This window comes from Martes martes, assembly GCF_963455335.1.
Source record: "Martes martes genome assembly, chromosome: 2".
NCBI classification, from domain to species: domain Eukaryota; kingdom Metazoa; phylum Chordata; class Mammalia; order Carnivora; family Mustelidae; genus Martes; species Martes martes.
In genome coordinates this window covers 69631289-69648325 of record NC_137889.1, presented here as the reverse complement: position 1 = coordinate 69648325, position 17037 = coordinate 69631289, and positions in this window count along the sequence as shown.

Below are 17037 nucleotides of genomic sequence, written 5' to 3'. Positions count from 1 at the left end.
AAAAAAATTATTTCAGTCTCAAAAAGATCATCTTTTTAAGAAATTAGGCTGTTGTGATTTATTTAGAATGTCAGCATGGTTTGGAAAGATGGTTTCGTAAGAACAGAGTTCATCTCCCTCTACAGCAAGGTCACCCAGACACCCTGAGAGCTAGAAATCAGCTATGAATCCAGCATCAACACGCTTGGTGGGAGCAATTAACACTGAGTCAGATCCAAGTGCATGTTGGGAGCTGATAGGACTTTAATCACTGCATCCCACCGTGTGAAGAAACATGCATTTATATTAGCTCTAGGTCAGTGACTGTAGCTCCCCACATTTATGAGCTTGGAGTCTTGCAGACTGAACAAACGAAATCATATCTGTGGCCCCTCTGGTCCCACCATCTTCCCTGGTCTTGACCATTCCTCCCCTGAAATGTCTGCTCTCATCAGGAGAACAAAGGAAGTCCGGACATTGACTTGAGGAGGGCTAAGACACCATCTGGTGGCCATTCGCTATAAATCTTTGCCTCAGATGCAAATTCTTTGCACAAAGAAGCCTGACCTTTTGATTTGCAGGCTGCAGGGAACCAGTCTGTATTACCGGGGAAAGCCTGGGACTACCCGAACTTCCACAGCACAGGCAGGCCTCTTTTCAAATTTTTCTCCCCATTTAAAGTACCCAGTGGTTTTCTAACAACATTCTAACCACGCAGCACGGAGGGAAGAAGTTTCTCTTTGAGATCTTGCAGAGCATGAGAAAAATAGTCATTTCAGTTGTGATGTTTTACCCTCTTGTGACAGTTCTAGAAAGGACAAAATACCTGAGAAATCCTGGTTTGTTTGTTTTTTTTTCTATGAATGTTCTGCAGTAAATAGAAACTCTCTGTCAGGTTCCCCTTCTCATTTAAAACTTCCTTCACTGACTAGAGACCATTTTTTACAAGACTAATGCATTACAAATTTAACCTTCCCCACATTCAACCATCCTGCCTCGGGCTCCCAGATACAAACTGGCCTTTGTCCTCTTTGGTAGACGGCAATGACTAAAGTGACCCCAACTTGACATTTTCTGATTCGTAACCACAGAACAAGGCTCTCCATGAGCAAAATGCTTGAGCAAAATTCTTCTCCAGGGTCCCTTACTCCCCCTTAGCTGGGGGGCGGGGGGGGGGCATTTCCCTGACCACTTCTCTCTCTAGTTCCCCAATAGCCCATCCTGACACAAACATGACAACTTTGGGTCCCAATTTTGAAAAGTGTTGCTCGCTAAGGTAAAATAATCTCTGAGATTATCTTCATTTTCAAAGGAGTTCCACATGGGACACCTGGGTGGCTAAGTCGGTTAAGCATCTGCCTTTGCCTGAGGTCATGACCCCAGGGTTCTGGGATTGAGCCCCGAGTCAGGCCACCTGCTCAGCAGAGAGTCTGTTTCTCCCTCTCCCTCTTGTCCCTCCGCCCTGCTCATGCTCTGTCATGCTCTCTCTATCAAATAAATCAATAAAAAATAAATAATAGGAGCGCCACAAAACCTACATGAGCCAAAGAATAAAATTTCTAATAATGGAATTGAACCGGGGGAGGGGAGGGTGCTGTTGATAATGTTGTGAAAAGTAGCTATGGGCACCCCCATACCTATAGCAACCTATAGCAAGCCCCTCCTTTCCATACTGCTAGGACTGACCTTCCAGACTGGATCTCAAAGACCCTGAACTTCACGTCCTAAAAATGAACACCCTTCTCCCTGTCACCAGCTCCCCAGTGCCCATGGCTCTCCTCTAGACGAGCCAAGTAACTTTACCTCTTCCTTCTCCTACTGTGTTTGGTAGAGCTGTGTTCAGACTTGCCTGTTCTGAAATAAATAGCTGGGCACTTCTCAGAAACGGGTACTTCATGTTAATTAACAGGAAGAAGATGAAACAGGAACCCAACTCAGAAGGAGCCATTCACCTCTCAGATCAGGAGTAACAAGTTGGGGGAGGGGGCAGGAGGCCAAGGTGTGGAGGAAGGAATGGGGTGCAGTTCAGCAGGTAGCTGTTTTCTTAGGCATAAATTGGTTTGCTTTTCCTTGTTTAGGACTAGAAAAGGTTGAAATGAGGGTGACTCTTGTATCAATCACTTTCCCAGACACTTTCCCAGTCACCAAAGCATTCCCAATGGTAAAGGCCAAAGGCCAGGAAAGTCAATTCACTTGTTTCAAGAGGCCCAAAGCACCTGGACTTCAGGTAACTGGGGTGAAGAGGAACAGACTCCTACAAATAATTTGCTCCTCTCAACTACAGTGACAACTAAATACCCCAATACAGATGTCTTCATTGCCACTCGCTATTCTCCAGATCCTGACTGGGATACAGAGACCCAGCCCCAGGGCAGCTCAGAGTTGAGAGGAGGGGAACAGGAGGGGAAGACCATGACCAGGGGGCCATTCACAACCCTGCCTAGACTTCAGCAGCCAATGCTCCTGAGATCCTGGGGGGAGGAAAGCCCAGGCTTCTGATCTCATGACTTCTCTGATTTTAGGAACTCCCTGTAAGCAGAGATGTGAATCTATCAAAAGTACTTAGCCACTGAAAAGGTTTGACAGAAAAATCATGAGTGGTAGTGTCAAGTCATAACAGAACGAGAAGTCAAGAGAACCACAGTGTTATGGAATGAATTCTGTCCTCCCATCCATATATGTATGGATGGATGGATATACAGGCTTCCTAACCCCCATGGTACCTCGGAATGTGACCTTGTTTGGAAATGGGGTCTTTATAGAGGTAATCAAGTTAAAATAAGGCTGATAGGTTGGACTCTCATCTTATATGACCGATGGCCTTGTACCAAGGGGAAATTTGGACACCGAGTTAGTTACACAGAGGGAAAACACCAAGCTGAGAAGAGAGGCCTGGGACAGAGTCTCCCTCCCAGCCCTGAGAAGGAACCAATCCTGCTGGCTGACACCTTGATCTTGGACTTCCAGCCCCCAGAACTGGGAGGCAGTGAACTTCTGTTGTGGAATCCACCCAGCCTTTGGTACTTTGTACTGCAGCCTGAGGAAACAAATACACAGGGTTCATCCCTGGGGACTCTCCAGATGACTGTGTCTTTGCACAGGTCCTTCCACCAGTCTGGGGAATTTGAAGTTTGGCTGGACACGTTCCAAAATCGTTCCAGCCCAACACTGTGCTTCTTTGGCCTCTGGGCTTATACGAACCAAGGAAACATCGGTCCCACTCAACACCTTAAAAAGACTGACACCCTGATTTCGTGCATCCCGTTCAATCATCAAGTTCCAAAGAGCAGCAGTGCCCAGAGATGAGAGTAAGGCAGGAGTTTGCTAACAGGTTCTAAAGCATTATTTTAAATACCAGACGCAGACTCAGGCATTTGAAGCACATTTGGAAAGTAAATCGGTATATAGGTTGAGGAGTATCTCTCCCTTCCACATAAGCCTTGATCTTCCTCTGGCCATGCATCAAGTTCAGAGCACATTATCCTTATATGTTATTACTGGATGGTAGTAATGAAGAAGCCCACGCCTTTGAACCTACGTTGCTAACCGCATTCTCCATTCCCGCCTCTTTCCCACAGCTTCCACCATGGGTTCGGTTGGGTTTTGCATGCGGATACGTATGTGTTGGGTGAGCGCTAGTGTGTTTGGATCACAGGTGCAGGCTTGTTGGATGAGAAGGTGCAGGAGGGGTGGGTGTGGTGAGGGTGGAGACCGATGTTGGCACATGCAAGCAAGCTGGGGAACATTTTGGTGGGTCTACGGGTTCTCGAAGGTGCCTCCTTCTCCGAATACTTGTATCTTTTCTTTGGCAAGATGAGCATTAAGCCAGCAGCAGCGGTGGGAATTAGACCTGAAATTTAATAGGTCAATTAAAAAGCTTGTTCTGACATTTTGATACCAAAGGCAGTGGTGGGACCATTCTAGAAATGGGTTTAATTGCAAGGCAGCCCCGAGCCCTTCTCCTCCGGAGATATGTAACCCTGCTCGTATTGGAGCAGCGAACTCAGTACAGGCATCCCAGGCCACAGCAAGGACCATGCCTGGGGCTGACCTGTTGGAGGTTCTCACTTTGGCTCAGTGGGTGGGGGAAGGCAGAAGCCTCTAATGTGCCAAGAAAAGGGGGGGGGTGAGGAGAAAGGGGGAAGGGGTGAGGGCAGGCTCCTTTGAGGTTCAATCTGTGCTGTGTGACTAAAATGAGGGTGATGTAATGAATAATCTGCAGACTTCCAGCTGCTATAATTCCGTGTGAATAATTCTGATAATGACCCTTTACTCAGCAAGGGTGGCATCCAGATAAGCAGATTGCTGGAGCTTTCCTGTCAGCTTATGTTCGCGGCGCATTCGATTGCCATCTGACATGACGTAACACGGCACCGTGACTGACATGTCCCTGTCGGGCCCGCTGGGGCTGTGGGAGGAGTGATGAAAACAAGACCTGTCCAGGTGGAGAGAGGACCGCTCGTGGGGCCCTCGGAGCTTGTCCACTTCCTCTCCTCCCTGTGAGTAGGCACCAGGGGCCCACCAGTGCTTGCCAGGTCAGAGGCAAGGGCAGGTGAACAGAGCCTTCCCCTTGAGGGAAGAGGGTTCAAGATTTTCTTTCTTGTCAGGAGCCTTGTGAGAAGGAGAAAAAGATGGGTCATGAGAAAGAGGCTGGGCTGTGGGGTTTTGGTGCGTCTTAAAGTCAAAATTCTGGTACCATCACGTGCCCCAAGTGTTGTCCGCTGTGAAGTTTTGTGTTAGCTTTCCCAAGATCCCTTCCCTCCCTTTGGTAAGTGTGCTTCCAAGCTCTCTTTGGGGAGCTGCTCCTCCCTACTTTCTTAACCCATATGGTCCTGGGAGACGTTACCCTTACTTCCAGCCCAGGAAGGGAGCACAAAGCGTGGGACTGGCCAGTGAGAGGCCTGCCCCCCACCCCAGGCACCATGATTGGTTCAGGCACTGGCCAGTCAGGGACATGCCTGAGATTTCTGTCACACCCATTAGGAAACAGGGGCTTTATTTGTGCTGGAGTTGCTAAACTGATAGGATTATTCTAGCTCATAGCCGGGAGGCACTTCTGCCAACTTGGGAGAAGAGACTAACCAAGAATAAAGACAACACAGAATAAAGCCAAGCAGAACTGAGAGTAGAGGGTGGGAGGAGATCTGATGGTTTTCTGTGGTCCATTCAAGCATCTAGACCCAGTTTTGTTTGAAACTGACCCCATAGTTTTCAGATATATGAACCAATAAATTGTCAAACCTATCTTTCTCTCTCTCTTTCTCATTTTGGGTTGGGTTTCCATTGTTTGTAGTGGACAGAGTCATAAAGAGTACCCAAAGCCTGACACCTCCGAAAGCCCAGCATACAGAGTACACTGTAGTGTCTCTGAGACACAGCTCTGCTGTCTGGAATGGTGGGAGAACGGGTCACCTCTCCCAGAGGGACTAGGGGATCCGAACCTGTGCCAACAATCTCCCCACAATGCCCTACTCATTTCTCTTTTTCCCTTCCTTTTTTTATCCTGCTGTTATACTTTATTTCTCTTCTTTCCTTCGCTCTTCCCTCTCTCTTGATTTTATCTAGTATTTTTTTAAATGCCAAACATTTGGCATTGCCAGAAAGCAAGTGCTCAGAAAAAATGGGGCACAAGGACACGGGAGCAGTTGGAAAAGGCTCCTACAACAATTTGAGAACTAAAACAATGGAGTACAGAAATGTATTAAAAAACACTAAAAAATAGAAATTCATGAGTCCATGCCAATAGTAAATATGTAAATGATGGAACAAACAAACGCAAATAAACAAGTAAGTAGAGGAGAAGGAAAATCTTTTGCTTACAGCAGAATATCGAATGCCTGCTAATAAATCACAGGCCAAAGAAATCATTGTTGAGAAGGTTTGAAAATTCTCACGTTGAAAAATCATTTTGAAGCTGTCATAATAAAGATTTATATAGATCAATGGATTCTAATTTTAGGGGGAATTTTGATTCCCCCTAAAGGAGCAGGATATTTTCATAGTCCCAAAGTGTCTCCCAGAGATTGCTCAAGAGGTGGCATAGTAATTACCTAGTGGAGAAATAAGACCATCTCTAGATCAAAATTAACATCAGCAAAGAGAAACGGGTGGACATTTTGTGCCTCCAGATAGGATATCCTGAAAAGAACACGTAGTGATTTTAGTGGTACTCTTGCATAACTGGAATCTAACCATGAGAAACCACTCCACAAATCCCAAATGACAAACAATTTATTTCTCTCTGTTTAATTTTACTGCATACAATTATGTGTAAAAAACACATAAGATCTACCATCTTAACCCTATTTACGGTTACCATACAGTAGTATCAACTATATAGTTTGTTGTGCAACAGACCTCTAGATATTTTTCATCTTGCAAAACTAAAATTCTTTTTTTTTTTTTTAAGATTTTATTTATTTGTCAGAAAGAGAGAGAGTGCGTGGCAGGTAGAGGGAGAAGCAGGTTCTCCACTAAGTAAGGAGCTGAATGCAGGACTCGATCCCAGGACCCCGGGATCAGGACCTGAGCTGAAGGCAAACACTTAACTGACTGAGCCACCCAGGTGTCCCTGAAATTCTATATCCATTGAACAACTCCCCTTTTCCCACCTCCCTCAAAGTCTTTGGCAACCACTATTCTACTGGCTATTTCTTTCTTTCTTTTCTTTCTTTTTTTTTTTTTTTTAATATACCTATAACATCTACAGTGTCTGGTTTGTTTTTTTTTTTTAAGATTTTATTTATTTATTTGACAGAGAGAGAGATCACAAGTAGGCAGAGAGGCAGACAGAGAGAGAGGAAGAAGCAGGCTCCCCGCTGAGCAGAGAGCCCGATGCGGGGCTCGATCCCAGGACCCTGAGACCATGACCTGAGCCAAAGGCAGAGGCTTAACCCACTGAGCCACCCAGGTGCCCCTCTACTGGCTATTTCTAAGAGTTTAACAACTTTGCATATTTTATATATATAAGTAGAATAAGGCAGTATTTGTCTTCTTCTGACTAGCTAATTTCAGCTAGCATAGTGTCCTCAAAGTTCATCCATTTGTAGCATATGTCAGAATTCCCTTCCTTTTTAAGGCTGAGTAATATTCCATTGTACATACACATAAACACCATATTTTCTTTATCCGTTCAACTGTTGATGGACATCTAGGTTGTTTCAACCTCTTGGTTATTGTGAATAATGCTACTATGAACACGGATGTGCAAATATTTCTTCAAGATCTTGCCTTCTATTCTGGGGCACCTGTGTGGTTCAGTTGGTTAAATGTCTGCCTTCAACTCAGATCATGATCTCAGAGTCCTGGGATCGAGCTCCATGGCAGACTCTGCTCATCGGGGAGTCTGCTTCTCCTTCTCACTCTGTATGCCACTCTGCCTGCTTGTGCTCTCTTGCTCTCTCTCTCTCTGTGTGTCAAATAAATAAATAAAATCTTAAAAAAAAAAAAAAGATCTTGCTTCTATTCTTCTACATACCCAGAAGTGGGAATGCTGGATCATATTTAATTCTATTTTTAATATATTGAGGAAACTCTGTGCTGGTTCCACAATGGCTACACCATTTTACATTCCCACCAACTGTGCATGAGAGATCTCTTCTCCACATTTAAAAAACAAATTTTTTTTAAGATTTTTTATTTATTTATTTGACAGACAGAGATCACAAGTAGGCAGAGAGGCAGGCAGAGAGAGAGAGAGGAGGAAGCAAGCTCCCGGCTGAGCAGAGAGCCCGATGTGGGGCTCGATCCCAGGATTCTGGGATCATGACCTGAGCCGAAGGCAGAGGCTTTAACCCACTGAGCCACCCCGGCACCCTCTTCTCCACATTTTTGCCAAAATTTGTTATTTTCTATTCTTTTAATAGAGGCCATTCTGGTGACATGAAGTGGTTTTGATTTGTATCTCCCTAATGATTAGTGCTGTTGAACATCTTTTCATAAGCTTGTTGGCCATTTATGTATCTTTCTTGGCAAGTGTCTATTCAAGTTCTTTGTTTTTTTTTTAAACTAGATTGTCTATTGTTGTTGTTGTTGTTGAGTTGTATGAGTTCTTTATACATTCTGGATATTAACCCCTTACCAAGTATATGGCTTGCAAATATTTTCTCCTTTTCCATAGGTTGCCTTTTCACTCTGTTAATGGTTTCCTTTGCTGCACAGAAGCTTTTAAATTTGATGTAATCTCATTTGTTTGTTTTTTGCCTATTTTGCCTTTACTTTTGGTGTCATATCCAAGATACCATTGCCAAAGTGAAAGTCATAAAGATTTTCCCCTGGGTTTTCTTTTTCTTTCTTTCTTTCTTTTTTCTTTTTCTTTTCTTTTTTTTTTTTTTAGAGAAAGAACAAGAGAGAGTGAGAGTGGACACGCTTGCGCCCATGCCCGCAGGTCGGGGGAGGGACACGGGAGAGGTAGAGAGACAATCTTAAGAAGGCTCCACTCCCAGCGCAGAGCCCAACATGGGGCTCAGTCTCACACCCTGAGATCATGACCTGAGCCAAAATCAAGAGGGACTTTAACCAACTGAGCCACCCAGGTGCCTCTCTCCTGTTTTCTTCTAAGACTTTTATAGTTTGGGGTATTACATTTAGGTATTTGGCCATTTTTTAGTTTATTTTTTTATATGGTATAAAGTAGGGGTCCAAATTTATTCTTTTGCATGGGACTATCCAACTTTCCCAACACCATTTTTAAAAGAGATTATCTCCTCCCTATTGTATAACCTTAGTACCTTTGTTGGCAATCATCTGACTATACACATGAGTGTATTCCTGGGCTCTCTATTCAGTTCTGTTGGTCTGTATGTCTGTCTATGCCATACCACATTGTTTGGATTGCTGTAGCTTTGTAATATATTTTGAAATTAGGAAGTGTGAGGCCTCCAGCTTTGTTTTTCTTTCTCAAGATTATTTTGGATATTTGGGGTCCTTTGAGATTCCATAGGAATAATTTTAAGATTTTTTGTTCATTTCTGCAAAAAATGCCATTGATATTTTGATAGGGATTTCATTGAATCCATAGATTGCTTTGGGTAGTATGGACATTTTAATAATATTAATTCTTCCAATCCATAAATATTGGCTATTTTCTCATTTATCTATGTCTTTTTAAATTTCTCTGAACAATGTTTTATAGTTTTCAGAATCAGTCTTTCACCTCCTTGGTGAAACCCTGGTTAAGTTTAATCCTAAGTATTTTATCCTTTCAAAGCTGTTGTAAATGGGATTGTCTTCTTAATTTCCCTTTTGTATCATTGATTCTTAGTGCATGGAAACACAACTGATTTTTGTGTGTTCATTTTGTATCCTACAACTTTACTGAATTCATTTATTAGTTCTAAGTTGTTTAGTGTGTGTTTGTAATCTTTAGGGTTTTCTTTTTTTTTTTTTTTAAAGATTTTATTTATTTATTAGTCAGAAAGAGAGAGAGCGCGAGCGAGCGCACAGGCAGACAGAGTGGCAAGCAGAGGCAGTGGGTGAAGCAGGCTCCCCGCCGAGCAAGAAGCCCCACGTGGGACTCGATCTCACGACGCCGGGATCATGACCTGAGCCAAAGGCAGCCGCTCAACCCACTGAGCCACCCAGGCGTCCCTCTTTAGGGTTTTCAATAAATGAATGTTATTTTTTAAAGTCAAATTTATTCTTTATAAATGGTATTGTAAAAGATAAAGAAAAACTGCGGAAGTATTTCAGAATAAGGATACTAAAGGAACACGACAACTAAATGAAATCCCTGACCCTAAACTGCAATCTATATTGGGGTAAGGGGGATGTTATAAACATTAACAAAATTAGAAAACAGTTGGTAGATGAGGTAAAAGAACAGTATCAATGTTTAATTTTTTTAAAATATTTTATTTATTTGTTTGTCAGAGAGAAAGAGAGAGAAAGCACAAGCTGGGAAAGCAGGCAGAGCAGACAGAGAGAGAAGCAGGCTCCCTGCCAAGCAGGGATCCCAACGTGGGACTCAATCCCAGGACCCTGGGATCATGACCCGAGCTGAAGGCAGATGCTTAATGAACTGAGCCACCCAGGTGTCCCTCAATGTTTAATTTACTGAAGTGGGTAACTCAACTCTAGTTGCACAAGAAAATAGCATTATTCTTAGGAAATGTAAGTTGAGGTATTTGGGAGTAAGGGGACTTGATATATGTCACTTAGTCTCAGATGGTTCAGGAAAAAAAAATAGAGAACAAGAGTGAGAAAAAGGGGAAGGAGCAAGCAGCACAAATAATAAAATGGGTAAAAAAGTTAAATCTGATCAAAGGGTGTACGGGATAGACTGCATACTATTCTTATTGTTTGAACTTCTCTGTAGGACTTAGAGATTTTTATTTATTTATTTATTTGAGAGAGAGAGAGAGAGAGAGAGAGAGAGCAAGCAGGGGAACAGCAGGCAGAAGGAGAAATATGTTCCTCGTTGAGCAGGGAACCCTATGTGGGGCTTGATCCCAGGATCAGGACCTAAGCCGAAGGCAGACGCTTAACCGACTGAGCCACCCAGGTGCCCCTCTGTAGGTTTTTAATTGTTTCCAAATTGTTGTTGTTGGTTTTAAGATGCTAATGCCTAACGTGTGAGATTAAAGAGAAGAGACAGAACCAACCTTGGTGAGCACCACTGTTCTGCTCTACGAGAATGACAGTAGAAATGGAGTATGTTAGGGGAACAAAGAAGCATGAATAGAGATTTAGGGCTATGTACGTGCCTGAGGACAGTGGCTCCCACCAGCCGTGCACTTTGGTAGACGACCCCTCCTGTCTCAAAGGGCCCTGCTGTAACTTACAAAAGCAGCACGTGAGACACCTTTCCACATGGATTGGTAGTTTTGTCAAGTGGAATTTAATCCTTCCAAAGCAAGAGGATTATTTTGGATAACTCATTAAAATTAATTAAAATGTTAGTGTCAGATTGCCTTTGTTCTTGTTTATAAGAATTCTCCCAGAGCCCGGGCATGTTGCACCTCTCTTTCCTGGCTCCCCTGTTGAATCCAGGCTAAATCCAGGGCCTTGATATCACCTCCCATTTCTGCTGTGACTGAGGAACCCTCCTAAAGGTGGGCATGAAGTTGAAAGAGAAGAAGTATTTTAAAACATTCTCCAAATTAAGAGAAGACCAAATATTTTGGGCTGAATATTTGTGGAGCCTCTGGTATGTGGAAGGCAATTGGGGAAGGTACGGTCATCGTCCTTAAGCAGTTTACCATCTAAAATGAGAAAGCAAGAAAACACACAAAAAGCTGGATAATCACAGGAGGTATATTTTAATAGTTCACCACTGGAGAAATAGTGTCAGACAACAGAAATCAACTGACTCATTACTAGAAGACTATAAGGACTCCACAAATATTCAGGAAAGAAAAGGATCCTTGTAGGTAGAGAGGATTAATATGACATTATAGAATGAAAAGGTAAAGCTGAAATGGAAGGATGGGTAGGATCTGTGAACAGAGAGAGAGAGAGAGGTTTCCAAGATGGAGAACCACAGGAACCAGGATGAGAATGCTCAGGTGTGTTCGAAGAACAGGGAATAAACCGGTTTTAGAAGCTGAGAACTTTGGAAGGACAATGAGGGGTAAATGTCCTTGAGTAGACTGGTAATGAATATCCAGAGCTCTGAATACCAGCTACCGAATTTTTTAAAAAAAGGTTTTGAAGCAGAGGCTGGGGTAGGACAGCCCCTCAGAAGCTACTGACTATTAGAGCTCATATACACTGAGCCCCTGCTGTGATTCCAGGATTTTATATACTTACCTCTGATCCTCACAAGAACCTTGCAAAGTGGATATAATCACCTTCACATCGGCAAGGACAACTACAGTCCCTGGGAAGGGCAAGTACTTTGCACGGGGCCATGCAGTCGTGGTGATGGTTGCAGGGGGGAGCACATCTGGGGTCCCATGGAGGCCTTTCAGACTGCAGGCCAGAGCTCTATCCTCAACACCACTTTTCTCTCTCTATTGTTGTAAAAGGGGCACAGAGTCACAATGCCTGAACCAGGGCAGTGGCAATGGACATGGGAGGAAAAGAAAGATGTGAGGAAAACATAAAGGAAAAGCTGACCGGACTGGGTGAACTATGAAGTGCAGAAGGTAACCGAAAGGGGAGTTAAATAAAGCTTCATTTTGCTCTTCAAGCAAGAACTTCCGGTTACGACAGTCTATTTGGAGAGAAAAAAAAAAAATCACAGTATCGCCCCCATACTACTGCCCTAAAATATTGTAGCCTAGTACATGATATTGTAAATATACAGAAATATGTATAACACAGGGAGCACTCCGACAAATGCTCTAAGAGTGAAATATACAAAGCACTGTAGAATTTGTTCCTCAGAAGAGAGAAAATCTAAGTGATAAAAACAAGCATTCACTGAAGGGACAATATTTGATCTGGACTTTACGAAATGAATACTGCTTTGAGTGGCAAGAGGAAGAAGTGAGGGGAGGAGAGTCCAGATCCCGATTTCTCAACCTTGGTGCTACTGACGTTTTGAGCCAGGGTAATTCTTTGCGGTGGGAGGCTGTCCTGAGCATTGTAGGATGTGTAACAGCAGCTCTGGCTTCTACCCATTAGATACCCCTCCCAGTTCTGATAACCAAAATGTCTCTAGACATTGCAAAATTTCCCCTGGAGGGCAAAATCAACCTCGGTGAGAACTACTGTTCTAATCTAGGAGAATGATGTTAGAAATGGAGTATGTTTGGGGAATAAAGAAACATTTGTATCAGCCTGTTTCAAAATGTGTTCCTGGGAACATTAGGTCTAGTGAGAGAAGTGGTAGTGCCTTAAATAGGGTTCATGGACAAATAGCATTGAGAAATACCGCATGCTTTTCCCATGGTTGGAAAGTCACAGTATACATTAAAATAGTAAAGGCTTTGAGAGAGTGTGTAGGGAAGCTGTTTGACGTTAGTTAAATTTGATTATCAAAGAACTTTTTTTTTTTTTTTTTGGTCAAGGAATAAATATTAACCTCTTGAAGGGCACTATTGTATTGCAGAACACAGCTTGAAAACTGATGGTATATTTGACTGAAAGGCAGGATAAATGAAAGATTGAAAGCTGGAAAAATACAGGGGCGCCTGGGTGGCTGAGTGGTTGAGAGTCCAACTCTTGATTTTATCTCAGGTCATGATCTCAGGGTCACGATGTCAAGCCCCACATCAGGCTCCCCGCTGGGTGTAGAGCCTGCTTAAGATTTTCTCTCTTTCTCTCCCTCTGTCCCTCTCCCTCTCACTTTCTCTCTCTCTCAAAAGTAAGTAAGAAAGTATATAAATAAATAAATAAATAAATAAAGCTGGAAAAATACATATAGAGACTAGAACCAGATTCAGAGGGCTTGGAACTCAGACTAAGAAGTCTGAATTACATTTACTGAATAATAGGGAGGTAACCAGCAGGTAGTGTAATTAAAATTGTGCCTCAGTTATTCATTTATTCATTCAACATATATTAAGCAACATTAGTCTAGTGGCAGCAAGCCAGATAGATTAGAAGATGTAGAAACAGGAACCAAAGTACATTAAGTTATTGCAAAAATAATAACTTACACTGATAAAGATGGAAGGAAGGGGCACACGCAAAAAATATTTTAGTGAAGTGCTTGGGTGACTCGATTGGTTAAGCATCTGACTCTTGGTTTCAGCTCAGGTCATGATCTCAGGGTCGTGGGATCAAGCCTCAGGGGGGAGTCTGCCTGAGATTCTCTCCCTCTGCTCCTCCCCCTGCTTGTGACCTTGTACTTGCTCTGTCTCTAAAAGAAGTAAATAAAGTCTTTTTTTAGAAGTATTTTTTTTAAAAGTATTTTAGAGATGGACAGAATGTAGTGTCTGATTTGTTGGAGGGTAGAACAAGAAAATGAAGGGGTCAATCATGATTACAAATTTTTAGGTGTGAATTACTGGAAGCTTCTTTAACAGAGAGGATAGTCAGAAAAAGAAGCAGATTTGGGGAGAAATCATCTCATTCACACGCTGAATTTGAGGGGTCAGTAGGACATCCGTGGACAGATGGTCAGCAGGTAGCTGGCATTATAAGACAAGTGAGTGAAAATGGAACTGGAAATATGAAAATGAAATGGGAAATCATCTGCCTTAAAGTAATAAAAGAAGTGAATGTGAATGTGGCAGCAAAAAGGGGAAAGAGTAGGGAGAGAAGGAAAGGAGATGACTAAGAGCAGATGTGAAGAATATCTATACTGAGAGAATGGGAAAAGGATGTTGATGTCATGAGGAGTCAAGAAGCAATTGACCGTGTCACAAAGAGGTCAAAGAAGATGAACACTGAAAGAAGGCCACTGGACTTAGGATATAGGTCAAAAGAGGCTATTGAAAAGAGTATCTGTTGGGGGCACCTGAGTGGCTCAGTGGGTTAAAGCCTCTGCCTTTGGCTCAGGTCATGATCCCAGGGTCCTGGGATCGAGCCCCACATCGGGCTCTCTGCTCAGCAGGGAGCCTGCTTCCTCCTCTCTCCCTGCCTGCCTCTCTGCCTACTTGTGATCTCTGTCTGTCAAATAAATAAATAAAATCTTTAAAAAAAAAAAAAAAAGAAAAAAGAAAAGAGTATCTGTAGACTGGTGGGGATAGGAACTAAATTGCAAGGAGCGAATTGGTGGTAGGAAGTTGAGGCAATGAATATAAATTATTTTTTTTGGAAAGTTTGCTACCATGACTGCTTAGAAGTAGCAGCCACTGAAAGCAACAGGATTGTTTGTTTCTTTGTTTGGGGATGGGGAGATTTGAGGATGTCTACTGACAAAAAAATAAGGAATCAGAGCGTATTCAGAGATTCAAGAAAGAGGAGTAAGAATTGATCGGGCAAAGCTTAGGAGGAGTCAATTAAGATGAGATCAAGGTCAGAGATTCTTCGACGATAGAAGAGAGACCTGTCTTCCTGAGTTAGGAGCAAAGGAGGAGGAGACAGATAAGAATATAGAGAAATCTTGAGGTGGAGCCCTCAATAAATTCAAACCGTAATAAATTCAGAGATCTAGGTCATAAGCTAACAATGAGAGAAGCAGGAATGGGATTGAATACTTGAGGTATAGAAAATAGTTAGCAGTTTTGAAGAATAAGAGAGTTAAAAAGAGATGGCTAAAAGGTTGTCCAAGTTGGAATGAGACCTAAACTTTGTTATGTGAACTTGTAGCTGACCCAATTAATATAATTTGGTGACCAGCTTCAGAAATGCTCAGAAATAAAGTGGAAAATGGGCAATAGAAACAGATCCAAAAGTGACCCAAACATTTGTCTTAATCAGAGAGAAGCGTTAAAATAACTGATCAATATAATTAAGAAAATAAATGAAAAGGAGCCCCTAGGGAACTTAGTTAAGTGTCCAACTCTTGATTTTGGCTCAGGTCATGATCTCAGGGTCATGAGATTGAGCCCCACCTCAGGCTCCACACATGGTGTGGAGCCTGCTTAAGAGTCTCTCTCTTCCTCTCCCTCTGCCCCTCCCCCCATCTCTCTCTCTCAATCTCTCTCTCAAAAATGAAAAAAAAAATGACAAAATGGAAATCTTTACAGAAGAATTAGAATCCATTAAAAGTAACCAGGACATTAACACATCATTGCAATATGTACATACATAAAATTGAATTGTTATGTTACATATCTAAAACAACCACAATGCTACATATCAATTATATCTCAATTAAAAGAAAGTAGCCAAATAGAAATGACTAAACTGAAATAAAATAATTGAAATTAAGAGCTTAGTTAATAAAATTAATAGTAAATTAGATACACTCAAGGGGAGAATTAGTGATCTAAAATAAAGTTCAGAAGAAAATATTGAAAATAAAGGAAGGAGATTTAAAAAATGGGAAAACTTAGGGAGGACTGTAAATAGATGGAACACAATGTAAAAAGACTGAGCAAGCATATAATCAGAGTCCAGAAGGGGAGGAAAGAGAGCATGGAATAGAAGCAACATTTGGAGATAACAGCTGAGAACTTCCTAAAACCAACAAATTACATCTAGCTATAGATCCAAGTTCTACAAACCCCAAGAAGAATAAACTCAAGAGAAAAACAGACCTAAGCACAACATAGTAAAAACAGCTAAAAACAAAACACAAGAGGGGCGCCTGGGTGGCTCAGTGGGTTAAAGCCGCTGCCTTCGGCTCAGGTCATGATCCAGGGTCCTGGGATAAAGCCCCACATTGGGCTCTCTGCTCCCCAGGGAGCCTGCTTCCTCCTCTCTCTCTGCCTGCCTCTCTGCCTACTTGTGATCTCTGTCAAATAAATAAATAAGATATTTTTTAAAAAACACACAAGAAAAATCTTAAAAGTTACACATTATCCCCAAAGAACCTACAAAGACAGTGACAATTAACATTTTATCAGACACAACAGAAGCAGGAGATAATCCAATAATATCTTTGATATGCCGAAAAAATAAATAACATCATCCTAGAATTCTATGCCCAGCTGAAGTATCTTTCAAAAATTTAAGGGAAAAGAGAAGATATTTTACACCCAGAAAATGAGAGAATGTATTGCCAACAGAACTGTGTAAGAGAAGTCCAGGAGGAAGTAGTGTTTGAGACACAGAAGATGATTTCAGATGGAAACATAAGAAACTAGGAAAGAATAGAGGCAATGAAAATGGTAAATATTTTGTTAAAATTAAATGAGTATTAAATGTTTGCAACAACAATGACGTCTTATGGGTTTTAAATGTAAGCACAAATATGGGGCACCTGGATGGCTCAGTCAGTTATAAACATCTGTCTTTGGCTCAGGTCATGATCCCGGGGGTCCCAGGATTGAAACCCAAGTCAGGTTCCCTGCTCAGTGGGGAGTCTGTTTTTCCCTCTCCCTCTGCCCCTCCCCCCCCACTCATGCCCCCCCCACTCTCTCTCTCAAATAAAAAGATAAAATCTTGATATATATATATGGGTGTCTGGTGGCTTGGTTGGTTAAGCTCTGACTCTTGGTTTCAGCTCAGGTCATGATCTCACAGGTTGTGCGATAGAACCCAATGCCAGGATCCATGCTCAACAGGGAGTCTGCTTGAAGTTTTTCCTCTCCCTCTGCCCTGCCCCCCCACCAAGTAAAT